Source organism: Ostrea edulis, chromosome 10 (genome assembly GCF_947568905.1).
Source record: "Ostrea edulis chromosome 10, xbOstEdul1.1, whole genome shotgun sequence".
In the NCBI taxonomy this organism is placed as follows: domain Eukaryota; kingdom Metazoa; phylum Mollusca; class Bivalvia; order Ostreida; family Ostreidae; genus Ostrea; species Ostrea edulis.
The window spans coordinates 10275385-10292791 of record NC_079173.1 but is presented as its reverse complement, the minus strand read 5'-3'; the positions used below and the strand labels follow the sequence as shown (position 1 = coordinate 10292791).

At 34.5% G+C, this 17407-nt stretch overlaps 1 long non-coding RNA gene across 1 annotated transcript in view; it reads right to left on the bottom strand.

The window, feature by feature from the left end:
* Positions 1-1958: 1958 nt before the first annotated feature.
* Positions 1959-17407, bottom strand: part of LOC125666787 (uncharacterized) — a 28933-nt gene continuing 13484 nt past the window's right edge. The window contains exons 2-4 of the long non-coding RNA XR_007366861.2: positions 10802-10920; positions 9313-9477; positions 1959-2732 (exon numbers count right to left, since the gene is read on the bottom strand). This is a non-coding gene — a long non-coding RNA (uncharacterized LOC125666787). The remainder of the gene's footprint in view (positions 2733-9312; positions 9478-10801; positions 10921-17407) is intronic.

Here is a 17407-nt window from a genome sequence, read left to right as displayed (position 1 = left end):
TTGGGGCCATAATAAGGACTACGGTTTTACATGCAAATAGATATGGAAAATCTTCTGATATGAACCAAGGTGACTCAGGTGAGCGATTTGGCCCATGGGCCTCTTGTTTGCTTTGATTTTCCCTCATTTGGGCTAATCCGCACCACCCCCACACCATCACAGTACCAAACATGGGGATTTAGACACTGTGCACAATCAAGAACCCTATCAGCCCTTCTCAAAAATCTACCTCGCATATGGGGCCACCCATCTTCCCTCACAGCTACAGACCTTTTGCTAGACCCTGCATGTTTTCACCGGAATTTCTTCAGCAACTGACCACGTGTCTTAGTTTCGTATTTGCACCCATCTATATGCTAGGAATCATGGTGACACCTACATGTTGTATATCAACATTTTTATGAAGCACTCAGCTACATTTGACATGCATCCTAAAATTATTGTATACATTTTTACACATGTAATATCACTTCAAATATGGGGTATTTCCATTTTTTGAAAAAGTTGCCGGGCCTATAGTGCGAAATTGTCCCCTGCTACCTGTGATTTTGCTGTCTCTGTATAAAGGCTATCACATGGCGCTGAATAATTTCGTCTCGATAGCGTATTCCGGTGAGATTTCCATTGACAATTTGTAGAGGGGTCCTTCCACGTGCTGTTATTCCACCCCACACCATAACGCTACTTCCACCGAATTGTCGACGTTGCACAACATAAGCGTCCTATAGTACCGCTCCCCAACGCGACGATACACTCTACAACGGCCGTCACTGCTATCAAAATAAAATCCAGATTCATCAGTAAACAGAATATTAGCCCAGTCCTGTATTCTGAATCGCAGATGTCGTCTGCACCACGCTAGTATAGCGATACGATGACGTTGAAGCTGTATTGGGCGCACCGCTGGACGTCTTGGTCTGATGTTGTGCTCGCACAGACGATTACGCACAGTTTTTGGACTGATTGGTCGAAGTCCAGAAATGCTACGAGCAGTCAAACTTGCTGTCTGGAAACGATTTCTCAGGTGCACAAGTCTAATGTGGTTGTCCTGTCGACGCGACGACACACCAGGACGCCCCCGAGTGTTATATGTACCAGATTGTTGGAAACGTCTCCATAACGACTGGATGGTGTTCCGATGAACTCCAAAGTGTCTTGCTACGATATTTTGTGCCATTCCAGCTTGAAGCATCCCAACAGCACGATTACATTGGTTTTCGCCGAGTCGTGGCATGACAGAAGGGTAAATTTTGTCAAAACCAAAGTGCTTTCCTTAACGAATAGTGTCCAAACAAACTTTTTACACTTCTTATTCCAAACATTAAAATCCACCTATGACGTCATTCTTTTGTTCGAACACTCCATTATTTTTCAGGAATGGAGTGTTCGGAAAGTAGGTCAACCTTTATACAAGTAGATATAAATGCATGCAACAAAAGAATGAAAAACGTAAGACATGATTAAAATGCACAAAGTTTAGTTTTTATTAATGTTTACATTACATTACAGTAGCTGCAAAGGTGGATTATAAGTGGGTCAATGTACTCGTATCACTCCATTCCTTAAAAGCAACGGACCTCGGCCCCTTCGGGGCCTCGGTCCATTACTTTTAAGGAATGGAGCGATACTCGTACATTAACTTAACCCTTACGTAATGGCCAGTAAAACTCGTGCGTACGAACACTTCAATAAACAACATATCCGTGCATCTGAGTTGGGTACTATCCGATATTTTTCAAAAACATCACCTTTATCGATTGTTTAGATTTTATAAATATAGAAAAATTATACTAAATTTTATAATGCACAGTTTCTTTTCCCCGCTAGTATATATATAAACATGTATATCCGATTGAGTATGCTCGGTTAGTTTCTTTAATTCTTCCGGGGTATACTCAATGGGCATGATTATTTTTTTTATATTATATATATATAACACAGGTATACACACAGAAGAACTTGTATATTGTATACATATTTATTGCGATTGGTACAGTGCATAAGAAATGTGCAACTGATGAAATCATAGATCATAATAAATAAAACAATTGAATAAGATTAAGCTGAGAAATTGTGATCTATGTAATAAATTCATATTTCACATGAATATTTGTTTCATTCAATTCCTTGATAAAAATAAGAAATAATATTTTATTCCATTGCTCATTTACAAGAACTTTATGTAAAGGTGAATACATAGACTATCTAATCCATCGGTATAATCTAATAATCTCACTAAAATAAAGAGATAAAAAAAAGTCAAATATACACTGCAATATTGTGGACACATGAAACCTGGAAAACAACCCGGCTTTAACAGATCCGCAAGATATCAAGTCAAGTATAATGGCGGTGCATATTCTACGTTGAACGTCGTGCTGACTGGAATCCGGTGTTTCATGTACACTTATGTGAGTAAATATTTCTTTGAAGCGACGATAAACCAGATAAAAATAAGATAGGAATCTTTATAAAGACGTCGACATTGGTTAGGAATCCCGAACAGTCTAAAAGTTTATCTGTACAGGTAAATGCATGGATTCATCATTAAAAATATTAGAGAATTTAGTAGTTAAGAAAAAAGGGATACAGTTACAATAAATGTATTTTAAAAAAGCCTAAGAGGTTGTCTGAGTTGCAATCATTTACAAAAAGATATTGGAATAATTGCTGCACTGTCTGTTAGTCATTTGTTGGTATTCTTGGAACCTTTTCAAAGACGTTCCGAACATCTGAAAATGGAAAAGAATATTATAGCGAATCAATATTTTGGATTGAATTTCTATATAAAAATTTACCATACATCAGGACTGTAGAATCAACCAAAGTACATATAGATTTCACATGTGTCGATAATAAAAGTACATATAGATTTCACATGTGTCGATAATAAAAGTACATATATATTTCACATGTATCGATAATAAAAGTGCATGTAGCTTTCACAGGTGTCGATAATAAATCCACGTGTGTCGGTAACCAAAGTGCATGTAGCTTTCACATGTGTCGGTAGGGTTCATTCATTTGTTAATTAGAAAATAGCATGCATCGAATCAATTTGTGAGTTTTTATATCATCGTTGCGTTACTGAAGGGAAGGACATTTGTGTATGACATGTTTGGCAAAGTCATAACTCGCACTGATCAGTGGCAGTCCTGTTGCTTTAGAAGTATTACATGCTGTTAGAGGCGTTACGAATGAGTTTTCCCCCCTGTATTTCCAGTTATATTAGTTACATAATAAGAGCACAATAAAGTCGATAGTTTGTTACGTGTAAACTTTTCACGATGCTATTTGACTTTGCTGCAATAAATTTGTCATTTGATAGTAAATGACAATTTGAACTTCAAGTTTGCGTATTGAATTTTATTATGTATTTAAGTCCATCAACCGCCTAAAGAGAACACATGGTAGAGGAAATCATTGAAGTAATATAAAACTAATAAATATTGTCCCCCATTGGAGTGTGGGGGAATTTCCTATTATTGCTGTTTGAGTAGTTGCAAACAGCTCTGGTTTTTCCTTTTTGTAATTCTAAACAATATGAACTTGAAATATATCGAGCATAAACGCCATATCATTATCGCATAGGGGACATTATGCATACGGAGCCTGGTTTGTCGATTTACAATTTTCAGCGATTCCCCGGGCTCTGATCTAATGAGTAAGATGGTTTCCGCTGTAAATTTATACACCATAACGGAAAACAAGCAGTATCTGTTCTTGTATATAGCTAATTTAGTTTGGAACTTGACGACGCCGATGGTAATATAAGATTTGTTCGCATTCTGAATGCATTTACCGATTTATTTGAAGCAAGAATCCAATTTTAACGACAATGTACATATATGTAGTATTTTGAAAAAAACAATTCAAACTATCATAGATACATGTAATTGGATTGAAATTAAATTTTAACTTTGTTAAAGAGGCAAGATAAACTTCTCTTTTCCTATTCGTTTCATAAACACGTATTTCTATTCATGTTCTGATACCCCAGTGATGTTGATTTGTGATACAAGGTTATCAGTTTTATACAGTGATGTTGATTTGTGTTACAAGGTTATCAATATTATACAGTGATGTTGATTTGTTGATACAAGGTTATCAGTATTATACAGTGTTGTTGATTTGTGAAACAAGGTTATCAGTATACAGTGCTGTTGATTTGTGAAACAAGGTTATCAGTGTTATACAGTGCTGTTGATTTGTGATACAAGGTTATCAGTGTTATACAGTGATGTTGATTTTTGTTACAAGGTTATCAGTGTTATACAGTGTTGTTGATTTGTGAAACAAGGTTATCAGTATTATACAGTGCTGTTGATTTGTGTTACAAGGTTATCAGTATTATACAGTGTTGTTGATTTGTGCTACAAGGTTATCAGTATACAGTGTTGTTGATTTGTGATACAAGGTTATCAGTATTATACAGTGTTGTTGATTTGTGTTACAAGGTTATCAGTATACAATGCTGTTGATTTGTGATACAAGGTTATCAGTATTATACAATGCTGTTGATTTGTGTTACAAGGTTATCAGTATACAGTGATGTTGATTTGTGCTACAAGGTTATCAGTATACAGTGCTGTTGATTTGTGATACAAGGTTATCAGTATTATACAATGCTGTTGATTTGTGCTACAAGGTTATCAGTATACAGAGATGTTGATTTGTGATACAAGGTTATCAGTATACAGTGCTGTTGATTTGTGATACAAGGTTATCAGTATACAGTGTTGTTGATTTCTGTTACAAGGTTATCAGTATTATACAATGATGTTGATTTGTGTTACAAGGTTATCAGTATACAGTGTTGTTGATTTGTGATACAAGGTTATCAGTATTATACAGTGCTGTTGATTTGCATCACAAGGTTATCAGTATTATACAGTGTTGTTGATTTGTGTTACAAGGTTATCAGTATACAGTGCTGTTGATTTGTGATACAAGGTTATCAGTATACAGTGTTGTTGATTTCTGTTACAAGGTTATCAGTATTATACAATGATGTTGATTTGTGTTACAAGGTTATCAGTATACAGTGTTGTTGATTTGTGATACAAGGTTATCAGTATTATACAGTGTTGTTGATTTGTGATACAAGGTTATCAGTATTATACAGTGTTGTTGATTTGTATTACAAGGTTATCAGTATACAGTGCTGTTGATTTGTGATACAGGGTTATCAGTTTTATACAGTGCTGTTGATTTGTATTACAAGGTTGTCAGTATACAGTGTTGTTGATTTGTGTTACAAGGTTACCAATATACAGTGTTGTTGATTTGTGTTACAAGGTTATCAGTATACAGTGATGTTGATTTATGATACAAGGTTACCAGTATACAGTGTTGTTGATTTGTGTTACAAGGTTATCAGTATACAGTGTTGTTGATTTGTGATACAAGGTTATCAGTATTATATAGTGTTGTTGATTTGTGATACAAGGTTATCAGTATACAGTGTTGTTGATTTGTGTTACAATGTTATCAGTGTTATACAGTGTTGTTGATTTGTGATACAGGGTTATCAGTTTTATACAGTGCTGTTGATTTGTGTTACAAGGTTATCAGTATACAGTGTTGTTGATTTGTGATACAAGGTTATCAGTATTATATAGTGTTGTTGATTTGTGATACAAGGTTATCAGTATACAGTGTTGTTGATTTGTGATACAAGGTTATCAGTATACAGTGATGTTGATTTGTGTTACAAGGTTATCAGTATTATACAGTGATGTTGATTTGTGTTACAAGTTTATCAGTTTTATTCAGTGATGTTGATTTGTGTTACAAGGTTATCAGTATTATACAGTGATGTTGATTTGTGATACAAGGTTATCAGTATTATACAGTGTTGTTGTTTTGTGTTACAAGGTTATCAGTATTATACAGTGTTGTTGATTTGTGTCACAAGGTTATCAGTATACAGTGCTGTTGTTTTGTGTTACAAGGTTATCAGTATACAGTGTTGTTGATTTGTGATACAAGGTTATCAGTATACAGTGTTGTTGATTTGTGTTACAAGGTTATCAGTATTATACAGTGCTGATGATTTGATACAAGGTTATCAGTATTATACAATGCTGTTGATTTGTGTCACAAGGTTATCAGTATACAGTGCTGTTGATTTGTGATACAAGGTTATCAGTATTATACAGTGCTGTTGATTTGTGTTACAAGGTTATCAGTATACAGTGATGTTGATTTGTGCTACAAGGTTATCAGTATGCAGTGCTGTTGATTTGTGATACAAGGTTATCAGTATTATACAATGCTGTTGATTTGTGTTACAAGGTTATCAGTATTATACAATGCTGTTGATTTGTGTTACAAGGTTATCAGTATACAGTGTTGTTGATTTGTGTTACAAGGTTATCAGTATACAGTGTTGTTGATTTGTGTTACAAGGTTATAGTATACAGTGATGTTGATTTGTGCTACAAGGTTATCATTATACAGTGCTGTTGATTTGTGATACAAGGTTATCAGTATTATACAGTGTTGTTGATTTGTGTTACAAGGTTATCAGTTTTATACAGTGTTGTTGGTTTCTGTTACAAGGTTATCAGTATACAGTGATGTTGATTTCTGTTACAAGGTTATCAGTATACAGTGCTGTTGATTTGTGATACAAGGTTATCAGTATTATACAGTGTTGTTGATTTGTGTTACAAGGTTATCAGTATACAGTGTTGTTGATTTGTGTTACAAGGTTATCAGTTTTATACAGTGTTGTTGATTTCTGTTACAAGGTTATCAGTATACAGTGATGTTGATTTCTGTTACAAGGTTATCAGTATACAGAGTTGTTGATTTGTGTTACAAGGTTTTCAGTATACAGTGTTGTTGATTTGTGTTACAAGGTTATCAGTATACAGTGATGTTGATTTGTGCTACAAGGTTATCAGTATACAGTGCTGTTGATTTGTGATACAAGGTTATCAGTATTATACAGTGTTGTTGATTTGTGTTGCAAGGTTATCAGTATTATACAGTGTTGTTGATTTGTGTTACAAGGTTATCAGTATACAGTGATGTTGATTTCTGTTACAAGGTTATCAGTATACAGTGTTGTTGATTTGTGGTACAAAGTTATCAGTATTATACAGTGCTGTTGATTTGTAATACAAGGTTATCAGTATTATACAATGCTGTTGATTTGTGTCACAAGGTTATCAGTATACAGTGCTGTTGATTTGTGATACAAGGTTATCAGTATTATACAGTGCTGTTGATTTGTGTTACAAGGTTATCAGTATACAGTGATGTTGATTTGTGATACAAGGTTATCAGTATACAGTGCTGTTGATTTGTGATACAAGGTTATCAGTATTATACAGTGCTGTTGATTTGTGTTACAAGGTTATCAGTATTATACAGTGTTGTTGATTTGTGATACAAGGTTATCAGTATACAGTGTTGTTGATTTGTGATACAAGGTTATCAGTATTATACAGTGCTGTTGATTTGTATTACAATGTTATCAGTATACAATGATGTTGATTTGTGATACAAGGTTATCAGTATACAGTGTTGTTGATTTGTGTTACAAGGTTATCAGTATTATACAGTGATGTTTATTTGTGTTACAAGGTTATCAATATTATAGTGTTGTTGATTTGTGTTACAAGGTTATCAATATTATACAGTGTTGTTGATTTGTGTTACAAGGTTATCAGTATACAGTGTTGTTGATTTCTGTTACAAGGTTATCAGTATACAGTGTTGTTGATTTGAGTTACAAGGTTATCAGTATTATACAATGTTGTTGATTTGTGATACAAGGTTATCAGTTTTATACAGTGATGTTGATTTGTGATACAAGGTTATCAGTATACAGTGCTGTTGATTTGTGTTACAAGGTTATCAGTTTTATACAGTGCTGTTGATTTATGATACAAGGTTATCAGTATACAGTGTTGTTGATTTGTGAAACAAGGTTATCAGTTTTATACAGTGATTTTGATTTGTGATACAAGGTTATCAATATTATACAGTGATGTTGATTTGTGATACAAGGTTATCAGTATTATATAGTGTTGTTGTTTTGTGTTACAAGGTTATCAGTATTATACAGTGTTGTTGATTTGTGTCACAAGGTTATCAGTATACAGTGCTGTTGTTTTGTGTTACAAGGTTATCAGTATACAGTGCTGTTGATTTGTGATACAAGGTTATCAGTATTATACAGTGTTGTTGATTTCTGTCACAAGGTTATCAGTATACAGTGCTGTTGTTTTGTGTTACAAGGTTATCAGTATACAGTGATGTTGATTTGTGATACAAGGTTATCAGTATTATACAGTGTTGTTGATTTGTGTTACAAGGTTATCAGTATACAGTGTTGTTGATTTGTGTTACAAGGTTATCAGTATTATACAGTGATGTTTATTTGTGTTACAAGGTTATCAATATTATAGTGTTGTTGATTTGTGTTACAAGGTTATCAATATTATACAGTGTTGTTGATTTGTGTTACAAGGTTATCAGTATACAGTGTTGTTGATTTCTGTTACAAGGTTATCAGTATACAGTGTTGTTGATTTGAGTTACAAGGTTATCAGTATTATACAATGTTGTTGATTTGTGATACAAGGTTATCAGTTTTATACAGTGATGTTGATTTGTGATACAAGGTTATCAGTATACAGTGCTGTTGATTTGTGTTACAAGGTTATCAGTTTTATACAGTGATTTTGATTTGTGATACAAGGTTATCAATATTATACAGTGATGTTGATTTGTGATACAAGGTTATCAGTATTATATAGTGTTGTTGTTTTGTGTTACAAGGTTATCAGTATTATACAGTGTTGTTGATTTGTGTCACAAGGTTATCAGTATACAGTGCTGTTGTTTTGTGTTACAAGGTTATCAGTATACAGTGCTGTTGATTTGTGATACAAGGTTATCAGTATTATACAGTGTTGTTGATTTCTGTCACAAGGTTATCAGTATACAGTGCTGTTGTTTTGTGTTACAAGGTTATCAGTATACAGTGATGTTGATTTGTGATACAAGGTTATCAGTATTATACAGTGCTGTTGATTTGTGATACAAGGTTTTCAGTATACAGTGATGTTGATTTGTGTTACAAGGTTATTAGTTTTATACAGTGATGTTTATTTGTGATACAAGGTTATCAGTGTTATACAGTGATGTTGATTTGTGTCACAGGGTTATCAGTTTTATTCAGTGATGTTTATTTGTGATACAAGGTTATCAGTATACAGTGTTGTTGATTTGTGATACAAGGTTATCAGTATACAGTGCTGTTGATTTGTGTTACGTTATCAGTAGATTTTGTACCTGTCAGAATGATCTCTATTACTTCCTCCCTCTATACAGAAGATCAGGTAGGTTATATAACGAATCCACCGTCCCCATGTTTCTTTTCCGTGTCTGATGCCGTCGTAGATAGTGTTGATCATTTATAAGTCTCAATAGTTTTATTGCTGACAACACAATGCGCTCCTAAAAATAGTCCCAATAATTCTTAATCACGTGATTTGAAAGAAAGACATGTGTGTCCATTGCAGTGGCGGATTTAGAGGGGCCAGGGGGCGACCCCTTCCTCTTTTTCGTCACAAATTTAGAAATAATGTGAATAAATCTACAGATTTGGCACCCAAAGGGCTGATTATTTTGGCTAATATTTGACTTTCACTTGTGCCCCCTTCCCTCTTTCGGAAATCCTGGATCCGCCACTGCATATCATGCACAAAGGAATGTTGTTATAAAAGAATAAATAGCAATAATGTCAAGATATTTAAACTTTCTTCATTGTTTTATCAGGTGATGAAGGTAACAATCATTGCAGAAAAAAAAAAATCATAACCCGCGTTAGCAGTTAACACGGACCCCTAAATACTAGAGGTGGGATCAGGTATCTAGGATGATGACGTGGAAACTAAAATGAAATAAATGTGAAGAAAATAACTAGCTCTGTATCTATATATAAGGCGACACAGCTTGGGAAGGTTGTCTTCATCATGATATTAAACATGGACGCTTTTCAGACGTGTTTAGGAACGCTAATCACTAACGATGATGAGTCGACATGGGCTGATCGAAAGAACAAAAGCTTCATCATACTCTTGTGTTTAATGATAAACTAAAGGAAAATGTGAATTCATTCAAAATTAGATGGGAGACATCATGATTAATCGTATTGAAGATATTGTATTAATATGACTAACTCCGTGCAACCATATAATCAATTCTGAATATACATGTATGTTGTTTCTGTTGCTTCTCTCTGAACCATGTAATAGATCGTTCTTTACATACTGATTTTGACTACGGATTACTTCATTTACCTGATCAAGATAGAGGGCTTCTCTCTGAACCATGTAATAGATCGTTCTTTACATACTGATTTTGACTACGGATTACTTCATTTACCTGATCAAGATAGAGCGCTTCTCTCTGAACCACGTAATAGATCGTTCTTTACATGCTAATTTTGACTACGGATTACTCCATTTACCTGGTCAAGATAGAGGGCTTCTCTCTGAACCATGTAATAGACCGTTCTTTACATGCTAAATTTGACTACGGATTACTCCATTTTCCTGATCAAGATATAGGACTAAGGGCAGGTGTGATCGGTCAACAAGGGATGCTTACTCCTCCTAGGCACCTGATCTTACTTCTGGTATGTTTGTCCCAATCTTATGTTTGTATTCTTGATTAGATACTGATTGTTGCTTATCTTCATTTTTTCATGAATGACCCCCCCCCCCCCAACCGTTTTTTTAGCGTTTCATGATTTGATAACGGAGGATGATATACTCACTTCTTGGTTTGTAGGACTAGGCTGTTTGATGCTTGCGCCTAATGGACAGGCGGAGACGGTGGTTAGACACACACAACATATGACCCATACTACCCAGCTGCCGGTCCTCATTATTCACCCTTTAAAATAAATGTCGTTTGTAATGAAAAGACACTTCTAAAGATTATGTTGTATACGAACTGCCACGCCTCACGCCAGCATATTAAAACGCTTCGTAAAAAGTATGAAGACGTGAAGCCGTAAGGCGTGGTAGTTCATAGCCTTGTGTTTGTTTTTAAAATAAAATTTTGGGGTTTTTACATTCTACTTTTATTTATATCAGAATTCCCAGCCATGAAAAATGATACTAAATTTTCAATATTCGTACGCGCATTGTTCACAACTGTAGCGCATTCATGAGGAAATCATGGCTATTATTACAATCTGTAAAGATGTCAAAGACAAAAGTACTGGAAATCTAAATGTAATAATATATATGTTTTCAGTGTAAACAACAATTTTAGTTTTCCGTTTGAGAAACAAAGTTTAACACTTAAATGGCTGGTTCCCATTCTGTAAACTTTAGGGATAAATCTAATTCTTTTCTTTTGTTCTCAGTAACGCTAAAGTGTACTCCTTTTGTGAATATGCCGTGACACTCAAACCGCTCCACAAACAAGAAAACAATACCAAGAAAATGGTATGAAAAAACAAATCGACAAAAGCCCAAATCATTATGCGATTCTAAACGATTCCAACTTACACAATTTTTAATTTAAGTGGGCGTTGTTTGATTGATTGGTTGGGTTTTTGTCACTTCAGGATCCTTTCTCTCACATTAAGAACTACAAGCTTACACATTACGCGCGGTTTAAGAAGGAGATATTACAAACTTCATACAGAATGACTTCAACTCCTCCATTTTTAAAGTATTTATATTCTATTATCGCTTGCTTATGGTGAATATGTTTCTCAACTGATTCAATACGCAAGAGCATGTTCTGCTTATGATTAATTTACAAACCGAGGAAGGTTACATGTATACTGACAAATTAGTTAATGTCATAGGGGTCTCAACAGTATTCTTTTTATAATCTGCACTCTGCAAATTCTTGAAATGGTCTTTATAATGCTCTAGTTTGGAAATTATACAATTTGTCATTAGGTAGGTTGCAGTCTGACGTATTTCATACCAGTTGTTAGGTTGTTCTTTGCATACTGATTTTGACTACGGATTACTTCTCTTACCTATCAAAGACCAAAGGCAGGAAATTCCGAAATTTGTTTCTTTTGAGTTCGTGTGGTAATTCACTTACAAATATTCAAGATTTACAGTAATTGACACGGTTTAATTTATACAATCATTCTCTTGCTTGAGCCGTCGTAAAATGGCTGAAATATTGCCAAAACGGCTTAAAACCATAATCAATCAATCAATCTTGCTTGAAATGGCAAACACATATTTTAGGTCGGGGATTATTAACACTTGACGTCGTAAATATATCGACAACATCAACACGTGTTCCTCCCGCATCCTGTGTCGGTATCGTGTCAATCAATGCCTTCTACTTTACGCGTCATTGACAACTGAACCCGAGAATCTACAGAATTGATGTAAATTTATAGAGTTACATCACTAGCAATTTAGAGATGGGTAACGTGAGTATAAGCTTTGGAATGCGGTCGCATCAAAGACTATTGACGGGGATATTACACAAATCTCATACGGTTGCATGACTGTGCATGATAAACCATTTGAACAAAAAGAAGGATTTGCATAATCATCGTAGAATTGACTTATCTTTGCATGATCCATTAGCGCTGCATGCAAGGGATAGCACTTTTAAAAGCTAATCCACCTGGGTTTATTAGTTTCGTATTCAATGGTACAAATGAGCGAGGTCTTTTAAAAATTGAAGCAGCATGTTTCAAGATTTCATGTTTGTTGAGGAAGTATATCACATCGTCATAATGGCTGACTTTCTTTTAAAATATGAATCATAAAATCATTATCAGCAATATTTGCATAATCCTTTTAAAACTAATTACATATAGCTGGGTAGCTCTGTAGGTTACCGTATCTACTAAAAATCTGCCGATCGCGGGTTCGAGTCCAATAGGACTTTCATTTTATTTTCTACCAAAACTACATTTTTTGACTAAATAAAGTGAAAGTTTTCAATTTTAAAATAGTGTTGAACACAATCTGATTAAAATAAGATCTTTTGACCCGCTCCGTTATTTTTAAGTCGCTACACAAAGTTTGATGAAGTGGTGATGGGTTCAAAACAGCTAATTCTAATTAGATTGTGTTGAACTCTCCATATTGAATATTACTAGTGTAGTATCCCTCCTTAATTAACAGTGTTCATTGAAGAGTTCTAAAAACGTGGTACTCCTTTACTGTAACGTGATAAAGAAATGCTTTTTTGTTTTAAAAAAATCGCTAAAAATTAAAACATTGAAGGGGGGATTTATTGTTGTTGAATTGAAAGAAAAAAAAATATCCAAGTAGTGCTGAGAATGGAAATATAAAAGCAAGACGTAGTATGCTCCTTAAAGTGTAATATATTTGTTTAGAGTGCTCTGTCCTTGGATTGTACAGCACAGGTAACACAGATCAATTGTATACGTTTACTATCGACTTGATTTTGTCATTTCTGTTTTTCTATTAAATGCAATACACCGATAGTAAATAAAAAATAGTCTCGTCTTCTTGTAACATAGTTAGCGGATTTATAAGAACACCTCGTTCGTGCCGGAGTATTTTAGAACTAGACCCACAGGCTTTATCGGTCACCCGCGTATTAGTTATAAGTGTCACTAAATCCAAGACTTATGCAATCTAGAAAAAAAAAATCTGGGTTTTTTTTTTGTTTTTTTTTGTTTTTTTTTTTAATTCTAATAAAAGTACATGCATAAGTTTTAAGATCACATCTTTATCTTAGATGCTTTCAATAGTACCTATAGTGATGAAAGGCTTTACATAATATCTGCACATTAACATTAACACAACGTGACTAATTTGGACCCATCCTAGAGTCAATAATACCCTAAGGTTGCAAAATTCACGAGTTTGGTACATCCTTTTCTACTTTTCCCAAATTTGCATTTAGGTTTTATACCATATAGGCTACTTTTCCCAAATTTGCATTCAGTTTTTCTTACATATGTGCGGTTGCAGAGTAGAATTTTGAAAATTATTCATTTTTGGGCAGTTTTTGCCCTGCCCTTCAGGCCCCAGGGGTGCAGGAGTCCTGAAATTCACAATGTAAGTCCGCCTTGTTCCGAAAATACTTTACACCAAATTTGAAAGGAATTGGAATGGCAATTATCAAGAACTTAAAATTGTTCATTGTTAACTCACGACGACGGACGCAGACCAATAGCAATAGGTCACCTGAGTCACTCAGGTGACTTAAAACCAATTGAGAAGAGCGAGTTGTTGTTCTCGGATGAGAATATACATATACTTCAGTTGATTTCTCTCTCTCTCTCTCTCTCTCTCTCTCTCTCTCTCTCTCTCTGACAGTCATGAATAAATTGTACTTCATCTGCACAATTACCCGTATCGACAATCGTTTGGTATAAAAGGTTTAATTTATACCTCTAATGGTCTAAACTGAACTTCAGAATGTAGAACTACACGTATATAGAATGTCTTTAAAAACAGGGATTGTAAAAATATAAATCAAGTAAGAGATTTTATCATCTAAGATAATGACGACACGTGATACGAATAATGCTTCAGAATCGGGCTTGCAATGACCATATACATGTACATGACATACATTTCACTAGGTATTTTACTAGTCACATCAGCACATAGAATCTGACATATCTGTACACTGTACTTGTAACGGTCAATATTTGTCCGATTAGTATTATGTTAAGCAGAATACACGATGGGATTGGCAGGTTGATTGAAGTAACTAAGTTACCACCGAGCCCTCTAATCGTGATAACACTAGCTGCTGGTGTTCAGTGCAAATAGGGAAAGCCAACAGTGTGAAAATTATATATTTGTAACTAACGCTATGAACTACTGGAAATTCCTAAATATTCGTGAGGAATCCATTATCGCGTAATTTCGCGAGAAACATCACTCGCGAAAAAATATTTCTCGCTTTTATTTTTATATTGCTAAAATACATGCAAAAACCCTTGATCAACACAGCACTCGCGAATTTATTTTCTAGCGATTTATCATCCATGAGTCTTTTCGCGATAATAAGTACTCGCGTAAAATAAGGAATTTACAGTATTCGTTCATTGTACATGTAGAAATGTTAAACATACATAATGTAGATGTGTTAATATGACTTGACAATTGCCGTACTTATCATTAGTGCAATGCTAACCCAGAGGATTGGAGTGATTGTGTAAATGTTATAACAGTTACGCAATGCTTTATCCATTCAATTTGTAAATCGAAATGCGTATTGGAAACTTTTTATTTGTCAGTAATTCATTCTTTGATTTGTATACTTGTACATGCAAAACTTGTTTTGAGGTATAGGTAAATCCATAATTTTTAAAGTTATTTTCTTTCCTCTTTTTCAATTTTACAAGAATTTTAATTCTATTTCTCCTCTACTGCCCCCCCCCCCTTCCAATGAAAAATAATACTGTTAAATATAATTTCGGATATTGTCATCACATTTTTTAAATCTGCCAACGTGCTCCATTTCGTCCTAGGGACGCACTACACCTTACAACTGTAATATATACATTACACGGATGGTGAATTGCCGTGTTGCATGCAGCATTTTACGAGTTGTGTAAACATTGATTACAAACCAGGAAAGGTTATTAGTAATTGAACAAATAATGGATTCGCCTATACCTCAAAACATCAGTTTTGCATTTACATGTAAACTGTTCGATGAACTTGTGAATTAAACTATTTGGAATGCCCCATCGTTGTTGCAAATTTATATTAACCACAACATTTTCCAAAGAAACCACCTTCAGTATTCAAAATCTTTAATTTAATCTGTACTTAAAAATTATAACCCTAAAAAAATATTTAAAAAAATAAAGAAAAAATCTGTCGTTCTATTGATTCATTTTAGGTATTACAAGTAACCGATTTATATTCTTGTTTAATCAAATAATAGGAAATACTATATAAACATGTGATATAGTTGCATAATTATAAAAAAACCCGCATGAAATGTTATTGCTTTATCCGTCTGTCTGTCCGTCAACAATTTTGTTGTGACGCGATAACTCAAGTTTTCACCGTACAGTTTTCAAACTGTGCACAGAAATACTCTACAATAAGAGGAAGACGCCTATAAATTCTGGATTCACATCACCTTGTCCGTCTTTCCGTATGTCAACATATTTGTTGTGACTTTCATTGTCAAAGGGAGATAATTCAATTTGAATTTGATATGGATAATTTAAGTTTAAGGAAAATAATTATTACCCTACATGTATATTTGAATATTATATACGAAAATGTGTCGTTATACGTATCACATGTATTGCATTCATTCAATAAAACCAATGCACATCATTCCTAGTCAACAAACTCTCGGTCAGATTCGGTATAGCAGGTTAAATTCTGACACCCGGTCGCAAATTGGAGGTAGGTATGTATTCCTTACACATCACGCCTTGGTGAACTGTTCCGTCTAATAACAAACTGACGTAATAGATTCCAAATGAAATGAATGTGATCAATTCAGCGATGGCAAAACTTGTGTCCGTGAAATTCCCAAAATGGCGTGTTCGTACATGATCCAGTAATCCATTTATTATCCCTCGCAATGGGATTTAGTTACACTCTTGTTTGTTTGAGTGGATGAGTGAATGTGTGCCTATCCACGGAAGTAATTTATATTTGGATCAGCCTTTTCTAAATACAATCTCTTTCTTCGTGACGCCTTTATCACATTTTTTCATTCCAGGTGTATCTTTCATTATCAATAATTACATTAGTGTATCAGTTACAGATGTCACTTTCCTTTGATTGCCCTCAGCGGGACCCTTGCGTACCTCGTCAGTTTTCTAGTCTGCTTTATTTATATAATTATGTTTTCTGATTTTATATTTATGTGCTGTAAATTTGAAATATGTCCCGATTTTAACATTATGCTTAGGATTCATTAACAAATTATATATATATTATATATTACTCCTCTTAGGCACCTGACCCCACCTCTGGTGTGTCCAGGGGTCCGTGTTTGCCAAACTATCTATTTCTGTATTGCTTGTAGGAGTTATGAGATTGATCACTGTTCGTTATCTTCACCTTTCATATTCACATTCACTTTGTGTATTCTGCTTCGTTTCTATTGAAATCCATTACATGTCATTTGCAACTACGAAGACGTAATTCCTGTCAATCGTCTGTAGTGTCACCTGTTCGCACGTGAATGCACATGACTTTTTTTGTATACACACTCCACGAACTATGCGACCTATTTCGGGACATTGTTGATTAATTTGTTGTTTGTCTGTTTGTTTGACGTCCTGTCCGGGAAATGTTTACCAATATTGAGACGGCACCAGTTCTAGGGGTAGTGCCTAGTATTCTTAGCGCTTACGGCCGTAGCAATGAGGGTTCTTTAACGTGCTAACGACCGCTACACGAGAGGACCTTCGTTTGTTAAGGTC